The sequence below is a fragment of the Cydia pomonella genome, chromosome 16 (assembly GCF_033807575.1).
Source record: "Cydia pomonella isolate Wapato2018A chromosome 16, ilCydPomo1, whole genome shotgun sequence".
Taxonomy (NCBI): domain Eukaryota; kingdom Metazoa; phylum Arthropoda; class Insecta; order Lepidoptera; family Tortricidae; genus Cydia; species Cydia pomonella.
This window is the reverse complement of record NC_084718.1, coordinates 3344934-3359782: the sequence shown is the minus strand read 5'-3', so window position 1 is coordinate 3359782 and position 14849 is coordinate 3344934. Positions and strand designations below refer to the sequence as shown.

Below are 14849 nucleotides of genomic sequence, written 5' to 3'. Positions count from 1 at the left end.
AGTTAAAGTTGTCTGGAAAGACACACTCACTTTGAAAATCATGGCTAAATCGAACTCAAAACTATGCTCATATCTTTTCATATATTCGAAAAGGAAAAAAAAACTGTACAGTTCTGAAGAACATAAAAGGTTTCTCTCCCGTGGCCAATAGTTAACAGTTTGTAGGCATATAGATATTGATTTTATCATACTTATCTTTAAAATGTTTGGACGTGTAATGTTAATAATGTATCATGCATATACGAATTAAATGTATATAAATATGAATATAAGAGGAGTACCTTTTCATGTGCCTTTAACTTTTGGGTATGTCTACAGAAAAGACGTGAACATTCTTATGAGTTTGACCCAGCTACGCGGTCGTATTTTCGATTAAAAAGTATTAACTTTTCAATAAAATTACAAAGAACAAAGGCAGTTGAAAAGTTGGATCAAACTAATCTATTCTTCAGAAGATAAGAACTTCGAGATCAACCCCACAGTAATTAAAGCGGGTTACATAAAAAAGGGGTCGTTAAGTGTCAACTTGGGAAGTTCCTCACTTCAAGTTGGTCTTCACTTATAGTTTCTTTGTTACTTAACGGAGTTTTATGACTATATTAATCTACTTTGTGAGTGCGTCGAGTATGAAACTATTTAAAGTACATACAGTATTTAAAGTACAGTCAGCAAAACCAACAGTTGGCTCAAAAATACGTTAGCAAATATGTTTTCTGTAAAGTCTTAATTCAGGAAAAACTACCTAATAAAGTACAATATAGATAGACGAGTTGATTGATCCAATTATGGTAAAAACATAATCTAGAGAAATGTACAATTCAGTCATTTTTGGACACAATAATTATTTATTTAGTAAATCGAAAAACTTCAAGGCGTAATTACAGAGAAGAGGTCTGTCAATTACCGGACTTTTAATGACTATATTGGTATACGAATAGGTTGACTGTTTAAGACTATCTAAAATACAATTACGAAAGTTTGTAACTAGATATTTACTCAAGTTTTTATTTGAATAAATATATATATAATATATAATAATAATACCTATGTATATTAAAACAGGCCACTAACGTATTTTATTTAAGTCGAAGATTGCTCGACATATTTCGCTCCATAACGAGAAACTTCAACGGGAGTACGCCTTAGTTGAACGCGGTCGTTTCCAGGGCTTTGTGGGAATATGTGACTCACAAGCCAATTCGAACGCACACTGACATTAGAATGGTCTTTGAATCATTTTGTTAGGGTGTATATTTAGTTATCGTACGAACAAGTAAAAGCAAAATGCACGATATATGATTTTTTTTTACTACTTCGGTGACAAACAAGTATACGGTCCGCCTGATAATAAGCAGTGTTCATAGCCTATGGATGCCTGCAACTCCAAAGATGTTACATGCGCGTTGTCGAACCTAACACTCTGCACCCTCGTTGAGCTCTGGCAGCCTTACCCACCGGCAGGAACACAACACTGTGAGTGGGGTCTAGTGTTATTTGGCTGCGGTTTTCTGTAAGGTGGAGGTACTTCCCCAGTCGGGCTCTGCTCTAGATCTGGAAAGACATCTGCTGTGCTGTGCCCCACCCCACAAAGCTAGATGACATTCACAGTGCCCATACCTCTCTTTCGGACTTAGTTTAACCTAAGGACATACCCAGGTGAATGAGTTAGATGTCAGTCTGATATCAGTATACGTTTAAATTGACCTGTCACTAAGTACCTAACTAATTAATAACGGTTATTTTATATTATGATTTACCACAAACGCTCTAAGGGAAAAATCCAACACCAATGAGCCGGAAAATAGCGTATTATCATCGAAAAATGGAAAATCACTGTCCATTAATTATTTTTCTTGCGACTCAGTTAGCTGGAAAAATTGGAATCAATGTCTCGTTAAGGCCATATTAAAATATGCTGACCTATTGTGGGGTTGTTAAAACAATTAAAATTCAATTATAAACCTGACGACCTGTCTGGCCTAGTGGGTAGTGATAGCCTATGAAGCCGATGGTCCCGGGTTCAAATCCTGGTAAGGGCATTTATTCGTGTGATGAGCATGGATATTTGTTCCTGAGTCATGGATGTTTTCTATGTATTTAAGTATTTATAAATATGTATATATTATATATATCGTTGTCTAAGTACCCGCAACACAAGCCTTATTGAGCTTACCGTGGGGCTTAGTCAATTTGTGTAATAATGTCCTATAATATTTATTTATTTATTTTTAAATATTCAGGAAAACGGGATCTTTTCCTGTGAATGATATAGTAGGTACAAACTTAAATGCATGTAATATACGAAAGAAAAGGTGACCAATAATCCATTTCCCGTGGCTAGAATCGAACCAGCGTTCTCTGCATTCAAAATTTTTGATTTAATTTAATACCTTACATACATACTGTATATTATACGACATACAAACGATATCTATATCAGAACTTATCGTGATCGTATTTCATTCTTCGAATCGGGGCGTTGGCTTCTAACACAAGAGCACTCCACATTGCTCAGTCCAGAGCGGATTCACGCCAGCTTTCGCTGACGCCGAGCTCACGCAGATCTGCCTCCACTCTATCCGCCCAACGATATTTAGGATGACCAACAGGACGGCGTCCAGTTGATCGACCCAGGTAAGCCCTTTTGACTGCCCGATCGTCACCCATCCTATCGATCCTTTTCTCGAAAGGATGGAGATAATCTCTAAATATTGTTTAATAGTCATAATGTTTTACAAATTTTCAATATGGAGAAATGCCACTAAACTTACGATCTGCAAAAAGGGGTTTTGATATTTGATAAGTCACAAGTTGATTGATTAATCTGTATCACAGCAGCATCTGTGTTTTTATGTATGTATATATATTTTTTAAATTGTTTCGGAAGACGAAAAGTAGCTCTGTATTTTGAGATGGTTTCACACAATAAGAATTAATACTAAAGTTTAGAACTCTTAGTGTAAAATTCGATAGCGTGTCGTGACGTACGCGTTTGTGTTAAGTCTAATTTTGTCTGCGATTTAGAAACAGCGCACCAAGCTGGACGTTTTGGAAACTCAAAATCCCATATAAAATGAGACAACGCAAACGCGTACGTCACTCAATTCAAATATACTTTATTCATGTAGGCCTAGCAACAAGCACTTATGAATAGTAAGACAGTATTACATATAATTATCTTAATCTAATTATCAGAGCAATTTATTGATGTTGTAAATATTATTCCATATATAATACTAATGAATATAATTCATAGATCAAATTTAATACTAAAACTTTCACAAAATACAGTCATACAAAAAAAAATGTATAAAAAATACTAGTCTAGATTGTTTCTAGAATAAATTCTAAATGTCAAACAAATATAATAAAAACAACAAAGGAAATACATGCATTGGAATATCCATTTCATCATCATTATTCAAATATAATAAATAATTATACATTTCGAATCACAATTAATCCCACGTTGTTTTATCATTCATGTAGTCTTGTGTGGTATAATAAGCTTTAGAAATAAGTTTACGCTTTACATGATTCTTAAATTTATTAATTGGTAACTCAGTAATATGGTTTGGAAGTTTATTATAAAATCTCACACAATTACCCATGAATGATTTTTTAATTTTATGGAGCCGAGTGAAGGGCACGGCGAGCTTATGTTTATTTCTAGTCACGTCACGCTATCGAATAAATTTACACTAGGGATACAGAAGGTTCACCTAAGATTTATCTCTTAGATGTGTTTTACGTAAGCTAGTATAGTGGTAATATAATTTACCTCAGTATTTTGAGTTTCTTAATTTCAAATCCATCAAAAAATGTAAAAGTCTTCAAATGTGTCATTGGATCATAAACTGAACAAAAAAGTTAAGAAAATTATTTTCTAAATAGCTTTATAACAGAATATATCCACAATAACAAAGGATATTTTATAAGTACTTATGACCCACATATTTGTACGCCATAAAAGCACATCGCAAAATCATAAATACACACCTGATAATATCCCAAGGGCCGTGACGCCTGATACCCAAACCAACCCGAATGAAGAGTAATCGTTATCCATTATAAGCTGACCTACAAATCTTTAGAAATTGTGGGTAATCAGAGAGCTTCATCACATTGGTTTTTCTGAGCTGTTGGTTCTGGATTGTGTTACTTGATACGATGGGTAGGCGGAAGGTTTAAGGGGTTAAACCACATAAATTTTCCCGGTATCTGTTGCATATAAAATATCTGATAATATAAGACGCACTCTGCGGTTTTCAGTAATGGATATGTGGATAAAGTATTTAGTTAATGCTACACAAAATATAGTTTGTATAATAAAACTTTTTAACAAAAAATAAAACCGACTTCAAATATTACCAAAAGCGCCATACATGTACCTATAACATTTGAAGAGTTCCCTCGATTTCTCCAAGATTTCATCATCAGACCCCGAATTGGTGCCAACGGGACCATCTCGGAGTTATACCCGTTCGATTAAAAAAAAAATTTGAAAATCGGTTCACGGTTCTCGGAGATATAGAGTAACATACATACAAAAAAATAACAGTCGAATTGAGAACCTCCTCCTTTTTTGAAGTCGGAAAAAATTCAGTCGAATTTAGAACCTCCCCTTTTTTGAAGTCGGTTAAAAATAAGTATTATGATGCACGGAACAGACTCCAGAACGAGACTTTCATTAATTTGTTTCTACTCCTCATACGATGACAATTTTTTTCAATACCTTAAAAAAAATGAAGTCTTCCCACTTTTCATACTATTTGAATCATCATCTCTCCTAGCCGTTTTCGACCACAGCGACTGCGTTCTACCGCTGAGAGCGTCGCTGGTGCGCTCTCAGGTGACTGATATAGCCAATTTTTGCAGCAAATGTACGACCACACTCGTTGCAAGTCAGCACCCCTCCGACATAATTGTAAAGTATGGCCGCAGGTGGTCTGGCCTTCAGCTCGTCGCGCTTAGCGTCGAGTTCTGTGAGCCGCCTGGCTTCAAACTGACGCACCTGAGTCTGCACAATATGCCTCCAACGTGGACGGTCACTGGCTAGACTCTCCCACTTCGTTGGCTCTATATAAGCTCTCTTCATATGCCGTTTCAACACATCTTTGAACCGCAAGAATTGGCCGCCCTGTTTGCGCTTTCCATCTTGCAGTTCGCAGTAGAAGATGCGTTTCGCGACTCGGTCTTGGGACATGCGGGAGACGTGACCGCACCATCGTAGCTGTCGTCTCATTAGGTAGGCCTCTATTCCAGCAACATCGGCACGCCTAAGGATCTCCGTGTTTCTAACACGGTCAGACCAATGGACGCCCATAATTTCGCGAAGGCATCTCAGATGGAAGCTGTCTAATGAGCGAATATGCTTACGATACAGGCACCACGTTTCTGAGGCATACAAAAGATTCGGCAGGACAATAGCCATGTTTGAATACTGTGTAATTAACGTTGCTTGTCACGCTATAAACATAACAAAACTCGCAATACATTGCGTCTTAGAATAAACTTTTAAGTGTGCTAAAAAAACAAGTTATTTTTAAAATACTTATGCTGAACTAATGTTGGTCGTTTCGAGGAGTACAGCCTACAGTTTAATTTTATGCTCCTGCTGTGGCACCGGAATACACCGGGTGTAGCATGTAGGTTACACCCGGTATAGTCCTTAAGGGTAGGTGCCAAAATTTATAATATTATCTGAGGTAATAAAAAAAAATAACACTGAACGACACTTCACACGTGAACTCAAAACGTTTAGCAAAAAAAAAAGCTTACTACTCTGTAAAATAATTCCTGGATGAATGACTTAATATGTCGAGACCATAAAATTAATGTATATATTATAATATATCCTAAGCTATTTGTTTGTAATTGTTTCAATCGACATTATAATCTTTATAATTCAATTGGCTACTTGACAGTTTTTTGTAAATAATGTCAAACGATCTTGATTTTCCTGAGGATCTAATGTCTATATAGGACTCATGGCATTTAAGCAACACAAAGGTCAGAAATTAGGGTTAAAGTCTGACGCTCGCACTCGACGATTGAAACACCTCTAACAAAATGATAAAGTGATGTGACGTCACATCATATAAGTCTGTCCTAAATTATGGAAGATCAAGGAAATTGCCATTTTGGCCCTGAAATATTGCGTTTATGTGTATAGTTGTCATACAATTTATTTTTCAATAAAATATAAGGAATCGAATGGTACCATTTTCTTTTCTATTTTTAAAAGACAAAAAAAAAATTTTGAGACTTTGGAGCCTTGTATTTTTTTATAATCTCAATATAATTTTTTAATTTTTTATAATGGATGGCTCATTTTCTATCCATTTAACTAAATTTTGTTATAATATTCAACATGTGTCAAGTACCCAATTCAATGAAATTATGTTTAAATTAAAATACCTTAGTTCCTTTTATATTAACTTACATATAAATGTATTGACTTGCATACCTATAAATGTAGTATTAATTTAATTATCGTTTTGCTCGTATGATTGTATTTTTTTATATGAATATATACAATGAATACAAATAAAATCTATTCTATTATCTATATTCCGCCGCTTGGTATGTCACGTATTGAATACCACATTCTCTCTGACAGCAACGTCATATCGTATCACTCGACATTTTATCGGCTAATATTTTTAGAGTGCCACCTTCAGTTATAATGCGTTCAGTTATCTACTCCAATATTGAGGCAATAGATATATTAGCTTTTAGATAAGGTAAAATGTCAAATGAATGTGCTAATATTATTAAAACTTGATACTCGATTAAATGTTTATACCACGTCGGGAGCAAACAAAGTTACGGCCCGCCTGATGGTAAGCAGTCATCGTAGCCTATGGACGGTTGCAACTCTAGAGGTGATACATGCGCGAACCTAAATGTATCAAGACTAATCTAACTGGCCCAAAATGATTGTAACGGTTTCAAACGTACAACTTCTATATATATAGTCCCTATATATCAACCCTATTAAGTACAGGATGATTTTAAGTCGTGAACAGTAACCACATCTCCCGATAGTTTCCTTAAACTAACGCGGATAAAAAACGACTAATAAGCTCTTTAATTACTAGGGAGTATTACTACAATATTCTGCCGCCAGAGTGCAGCACTAGCACGTATCTTAAACCATAGATTTATACATACTGTGCCTTAAACTGTATTTAGACAAGTTCTCAGATAATAAAATATGAAATTGATGCATCAAGGCGGTTTGTTTACAAAGAGCCTACCGGCAACCCGAAAATCAAAATTTAGTTTTCTGCCTCTTCATCGCTCAAATATGCAAGAGTGAGAGAGAGGTTAGATAACGAAATTTCGATTTTCTTGTTTCGCGGTACACCCTCAGATTGTGATGGATTGTTGTATTGGCGCCCCCTACTCAGAGTTTTGCGTAATATTCCCTATTATCAATTTAAATAAAAATATCCCTATTTATCAACATTCAAGGTCACTCTACTAGTCGTGTGACTTAATTGACATTCGCAGCGTAATTTTATGACATTTGTCATTGCCAGTGTAATATTTTTAATGTTTCCAGCCAATAATTTGATTGGCTATGAATTAATGAAAGTTGTATGTAAAAAGAAGGGTAAACATGATACTCAGTACCTTAATTTTAAGTCAAACATTTCAATTAATTATTAAAACAGACTGTACTGAGTAAGAAACACATATTTCTGATCACAATTTATGAATAACCATGTATATTCGTTTAGCATAACAAATTAAATCTAAATAATTGAATTTTTCTTCTATATGAATGCTTTATTCAGCTAAAATACGGTTTTACTAACGGGGACACCCATTGCGTATTTCCTTTCACAGTGAAACCTAAATGGATTCCTTTGAAAGCCTACTTATGTGGTTTTATTTACAGCTTTTTCTTTCTATCCACAAACCAAAATGACGACCGAGATCAACCGTCTCTTTCACTCCTACTACTACTATGCAAGTGTGAATGAGAAGTCTCAAGACTCCGTTCGTCAGTTTCGTTTGCGGATAGTATACTGAATAATCCGTCCTACTATAATTCTGGACATTATTTCTTCTTTTATAATTGCTTGTACAACATTCAGCTTTCGTTAGGGTTTGCCATCCGAATACAAAATATATGAAATTATCCGGATCTAGTTCCAGATACCTGGATCTTCCCACACATTTCAGATCCGTTGTGCAAACCCTAACTTTCGAAATTGTAAATAATTTTGACAGAAATGGAGGTAAAAGAATTCTAAAATATTTGCTTATTTTTTACGAAAATATAAAATTGAATGATTGACTGTGATCAAGGAAATTGGGTATACTTTCCCTTCATAACTTCTTTCCCTAGGGTCGATGGTTGAGTTGCCTCGAGGGGTCAATTGGCTTAATATTCTCAACGAAAAAGGCCTTTATAGACGCCTATGATGAAGTGCGCCCTTCAGTGCTTAAACGGAGTCCACCGAAAACAAATGGGTAATTTAATCGAAAAAATGTTTTCATGTTTTAGACGCATTCGTGCTTTTACATGACTTGCTGGGATTAGGTTTTATCGAGTGAATGGACAAATTGAAAGAAACGGACTAGTGTGTCTCCTTTTATGTATTTACACAAATAAAGCTCATTGGCTTGTATTGGCTGATCGAACGGACCAATAATCTCGGAACTAATTTTTATCGAGCAATAAGTATCTCTGCGAGCAATAAATAGGTCTACAATTAATACAGGAAAAATGGGAAAATTCATAGTGTTGTGTTCCTGCCGGTGACTAAGGTTGCTAGAGCTCAACGAGGGTGCGGGGTGGTAGGGTCGGTAACGCGCATGCAACACCTCCAGAGTTGCAGGCTTGTTTGCCACCGATGTAGTATAGAAAAAAGGGCAAAACTTTAACTTGCGACTTTTCAAAACACCGGGTCCGTTCGCTCTTAACCAACTGAGCTACCAAAGCTTAACAGAAGCATGCGAATTTTTTCACGCCACTTAGATCTTTCTGAACCAAAAATTACTTTATTTATAATTTTAAGCTGATTTTTGTATCTAGTCGAGGAGGTGGACGGAATCGCGTCCTAGAGTTAGACCGCCTACCGTTCATTTTACTATTTTAGTAAAAAATATATATTATATTGTATTGTAGTAGTAGTAGTAGTAGAAATCACTTTATTGAATACAATACAGTTTGAGATACTTAAACTTTACAGAACTTGACGTACAAAGGCAAATTTACCTCTACAAATGCTGACCGCGGAAAACTAATAGTATTGTAATTCTTAAAACAATTCAACAATACAGCAATAACTTATAATCGGCGTAACCGATTAGGTTCGCTAAAGTTTTCCTTGAAAGTCTTTACTAACCTTTACTTTAACGACTTTTTTCATATTTTTTTTACCCATGGTTCAAAAGTTAGAGTTTTTGTGTATGAGAGCCACCCTATTTAGAAGTTTTCACCAACGATCGACAGACAGACAGACTCCTTCCTAGTTTACTACGAAACCCTAAAAATGAAGGGATAGTTTATGCTAGGTCAGCATTCTGTGTGCCTAAGGCAGGTCCAACGCATGGCTCGCTCTTTTCTTCCGGTTGTGAGTGTAATGTGCGATATACGTTCAATGCTTTCTTATTTCTACTCCCAGATAGTCATCCCCATATACATCTAACTTACATTTTCTGTTCAACATTATCTCACAAAATATATGCTACAGATTCTACGCGTAGGAAGATTACATGATAAGGAAAGCACATTTGTGGAAATGAGCAGGTGAAATAAAATGGAATTGGATAAGGCACTTCGTTTTACGCACAATTACGTGTGTTATGGGTTCCGCCATTGTTTTTTTTTTCGGATTATGAGCACCGAGGCCAATACTAAATGTCTTTATCTGCTTCTCTTTCGGTCGAATATTTTTTTAATGAAATGAAATGTTTATTCAAAAGAAAAACCTTAAAACTATATCACAACTTCCGCCAAACCAGAGTATGGTTTGTTGGCAGACGAGGCTCCAAATAACATTAAGTGAAGGTTCTTTGTCTTATATAGCTGTTAATATTCATATTAATAGCAATAGCAATATGCAAGAGCAATACATGGTGTAACACACAGCCTACACTTAAAATTTTTGCTCGCATTACAAGCTACACTCGGTAACCTACCAATAGGATAGGTACGTTAGGTTGCCTCAGGTGGCCGATGGGCAAACTGTTTAGAAATAGGAGCCCTGCGTAACGGCTCCTTAGATTCAGGGAACTAGCCAATGATTTTCACGTTTCACGATATGCCTAGGAATTTCATGATCTAGCGGATATTACGATCGGCCGCCGACATATACATTTATGCATGTCAATAACTAACACCCATTCTAATAGACCGCGAGCATTGAACAATTTCTATGACCAATCGCCTCGCGGCTGAAAATTCGTGTAGTGGGTAAAGGCTAGGTATGATGAACCCTCGTGGACGTCAGCTGCCGCTCCGTTGGTGGGTTGAGGAAAGGCAGCCACCGAAACACGTAAAACAAAAAAAATTGTCATCGCCTCCCGTTTGATACTTTGTCAAATGATAGTTCAGATGCTGTTGTTAATTAAAAAAATTGTCAGCCGGTACCGCGATACCGCGATACCCCGGTGGTAAGAACATCAGCTGGTCGCATGAACATGTAAAAAATAATCAATTTACACATTAAGCATACTTTGCCGCACATAAAGTGGTAGACGCATATTTTATTCATGTTCATTTTACAGCTGACGGTCATTCCACCGCGATAGAACCGGCTGACGGTTTTTAAAGTTTAAAACAGCATCTAAACTATCATCTGACAAAGTATCAGCCGGGAGGCGATGACTGACGAAATATGCTCCTGGCCCGTGGTCTATAACTAACACACAACTACACCCCCTACAACCCCTACACACACACAACACACACAAACTACAGCCCCTAGAAGATGCCACATTGGCATGATGACATGTTGAATTTTACAACAAATCAAGTTAAATATATACTACTATTTGACTAAAAATGGCCAAAAAGATAACCTATATAAGATTCGCTTAACTTCAAACTCGGATAAATCCAACTATAAGATTTTTCGATTTTAGTATCAAGATATATTTCCTAAGAAGGTCGAATGCATTTACCAGTTTGTTAAACGACACAAAGTGTGAATACATAGTGTCAATCAAGTCACGCAATTTCCAAAGCTTAAACCAAAGCCAAGTTGCGGCGTCCATAGGCTACGGTGACTGCTAACTATCAGGCGGGCCGTATGCTTGTTTGCCTAGTGGTATAAAAAAACTGTTGCTCAAACCAGTACACTTTCGTTCAGCAAAAACAAAAGAACCCTAAAACCGTGAGGCAAATAAAGATAAAAGAATAAAATAATTGTATGCCTCGCTGAAATGTAGGCGAAGCGGTGCCACTTTACATTTGCCGTTACGAAACTGAAACCGCATGGTACTATATCTATATCTTGAAGTGATAAAGACGAATTTTGTGTAACAGCTGCTTGAAATCAAGTTTACCAACGACAAAAAAGAATGCGACAGGGCTGCCCATTTAGTAGAAATTGTACTAATTTGGTTTACTTACGTGACTATGCTGGCGTGGAACGCCGTTTTACTGGCAACCCTTAAAGGGTTGTGTTCCTGAAATGATGAAAAGGATATTAGAATTGTGGTTATTGAACTTCAGGATTTTGGAATTGTTATGTGGTTATCTGCGTTTCATTCAGTAATCAAACCACAAACCAAGCAATGTATTGAATTTAATTCAATGTAATAATGTTAACTTCAAAGATTAGTCACTTCTTTTATTATAATGTCCTATATTCTTGGTACTTCTTCGCCCCTGAAAAACTAGGCTATGACCATGAATATTAACATTAGTATCTTGCAGTGGCGGCGCGTCTCAAATATTCGTAGGGAACCCGGAACTAATTTTGGTTTCCTTTTCTCCATGAACCGATCGTGAAAGTACTCAACGAGCTGAAATTAAAAAAAGCCGGTGGGAATCGAGTTCTTTGAACGATCCGTCACTGATATCTTGTGACAGTTTCACCATTTCTCAGCTAAATTCATGAGCGTTAGATATTAGCAATTCAGCTCAACCCATAAATTTGAACATCAAATAAAATTAATTCAGCTGAAATTCATTTAAATGTCAGTTGGAACAAGGGATGTTTCCATTAATGGAAACTGGATCTTAAAACTAACGGGGTTCTTTAAAATAGATACTAATATTTATTTAGTCACCTGCAATCATTTACGGGGTGAATATATCGGTCAAACTGAGCAACTTTTACTATGAGACCAACCCTGAAATCGCGAAAAAAAATTTACCCTCCCATAGAAAATGTGCTCAGGCAGCCAAAATGTATGAAACAGCCAATTTTTTTTCGCGATTTCGGAGATGGGCTCATAGTAAAAGTTGTTCAGTATAACCTATATATTCACCCCGTAAATTATTGCGGTGATTAAATAAACATTCTGCATAACTCATTTAATTTTAGTTGGTTATGTATCTGGGAGGACATTGCAATACAAATATCGGAATGGCGTTTTTGTTTTTATTAGATCAAGTTGAGCAGCAGCGTCTGGAAGACCTAGATGCTAAGAGTCATATCCGCGAGACATGACCTAAGCCATACCAAGGCTCGGAAACCGGTTAAATTTCTAAACCGTTATCATATACTTGACGCAAAACCTTTTAATTTCGGTTTTGCTCGAGAAATCGCTATTTTTAAACCGGTTTTTATGAGAACAGTTCTTGGCAAACTAACCGGTTTAGAGCAATAAAAACCAGTATCTTCCTATGTAAGTTTCTATGTTTAGTTATAGTTTGTTGAAATAATAAATTGTTTTTATAATATTTTAAGAATATAATTAAATTAAAGTTACAAATTTTTCCCGACAATTTTGATACGTATCAAATCTAGCTAGTAGTACGTATCTAGCTAGTAGCTATCCGATGTGAGGTATAGCTATGATGACGCGCGGGGTACACACTCTTGGGCTCTGCCCACACATTTAATGCACTACACATAACACGTGGCATACCACAGGCCGGCGGCGACATTTTTAGGTTACAATAAATTTCTTAAAACGTTCGCGTTCTTATAAAAGTTCGGAGGAAAACCGAAATAAACCGGTATTTTACAAACCGGTTCCGACCCTTGAGCCCTACACGTACACCAGCAACTCGGCTGCACAACTCCATTGCATATCGTGTGACAGATTCTTCAAGACAAAGTTTGGTTTTGCGAGCCACATTAGGGCATTTCATAATCCGGATAAGAATTTTTGATGGGTCGGATAAAACAAGGGAGATTGATATCGGAATTCCTGAAGATATATATTCTAGTTTTGGATTCAATAGTATTTTTTGCTATTTTAAAAAATGATCGTTTGTCCTAATCCTAAAGCTCATATGCCTTAATTATGATATTTTGGTAAATAAGTGTTATGACTACAGATCATTTGAGATATTACCCATTAGGACAAGTGATTTTTGGGGAAAAGTTATTAGATATTGCGAGGAAGACCCAGTTAGGTCTAGTTACCTACCGTACTCTGACAGGATATAGCAAATAGGAGAAGCTAGCAGTAATAAGAGTATGTATAGCGACCTAGATCATTTTCAAAACTTTCGAATGTAACATACGGCTGTTATTCGTGAAGCAGATATACTCCAAGAAACACATCTCGGTTTCTATGACACCGATTATTATCATACATGAGGGTTGTCACATCTGCAAAATGTCTGCGCAGAGTCACGACTACCAACAAACCATTTAAAACCTTACCAGACCTCGCACAGTTGTCATAGTTCTAAAGGTCAAGTAAGACTGGTTGCAGCTTGTATGCTGTAGTTTGTAAAGACGACCCTGACCTTCTAAATTGCGCGGACACTACGCTCGCGCGAGGCACAAAGATGGCGGTGCCTAAATAAATAAATAATACGAATCTCTGGATACGAGTTAGGTGCTTGGAAGCCGATTCTGATTCAATATTTGATGTAGCAAATTGTTCGCGTCCGTACTTCCGTCAAGTATTTTAATATAAACATTTTTACCAAATATCACGCGAGATGGCGTTGTACTGGGAGGGTTGTTTCTACATCACGCTATCGAAATGTTTATAGGGATTGTATATAAGGGTTTGAGATTATTTTGAATATATTGGCTTTATTTGTGACTGGTTGTTTATTTTCATAGTCAATCCTCCTAAAGTAAAGAGCGCCCTTTTTGAAAGAGTTAGGAGTACATACATTGGTCCTTCGAACCGGATTGTACTGGGCCTTAAGTGTTTTAGTGGTGCTTCCCTGCGTCAAGTGGCAACAGATTGTTGTCGAGTACATACACAAATTTAAAAGTGGAAAAAATTGCTGCCTTGCGTGAGACTTGAACTCACGGCCTCTGGATAAGTCAAATGGTAAGTTCAACTCTCACGCAAGACAGTAATGTTTCCACTTTTAAATTTATTCTAAACTTAATAGCATCGTGCAATAGCATGTGGTTTTTATCAAATGAAATATAATAACTATAGTAGTCTGATTCGAGTTCAAAAATGACTCCACGTGTATTTGTGTGCCACGGGCAATTCAACTGTACTGTGCACAACTTGACAATGTCAAATATTGTGTAAGACTTAGCACCACTTGCACCATTCCACTAACCCGGGGTTAACCGTGGTATTACAATGGTTCCCAGTACAATTTGACACGGGGTTAACGTAACCGGTTAACCTCGGGTTAGTGGAATGGTGCAAGTGGCGTTAAGAGTTTCATCTTTATATATTCTGTCTCTCGTTTTCATCTTATTTTGATACGACTTTGAGTGAGCATG

The 14849-nt window shown here is 36.5% G+C and overlaps 1 protein-coding gene across 1 annotated transcript in view; it reads right to left on the bottom strand.

The window, feature by feature from the left end:
• LOC133526223 (potassium voltage-gated channel protein Shaw) overlaps positions 1-14849 on the bottom strand; it is a 177412-nt gene that overhangs the window by 56622 nt on the left and 105941 nt on the right. The window contains exon 2 of the mRNA XM_061862751.1: positions 11597-11652. The gene's annotated coding sequence lies outside the window, so the exon portion shown is untranslated. The remainder of the gene's footprint in view (positions 1-11596; positions 11653-14849) is intronic.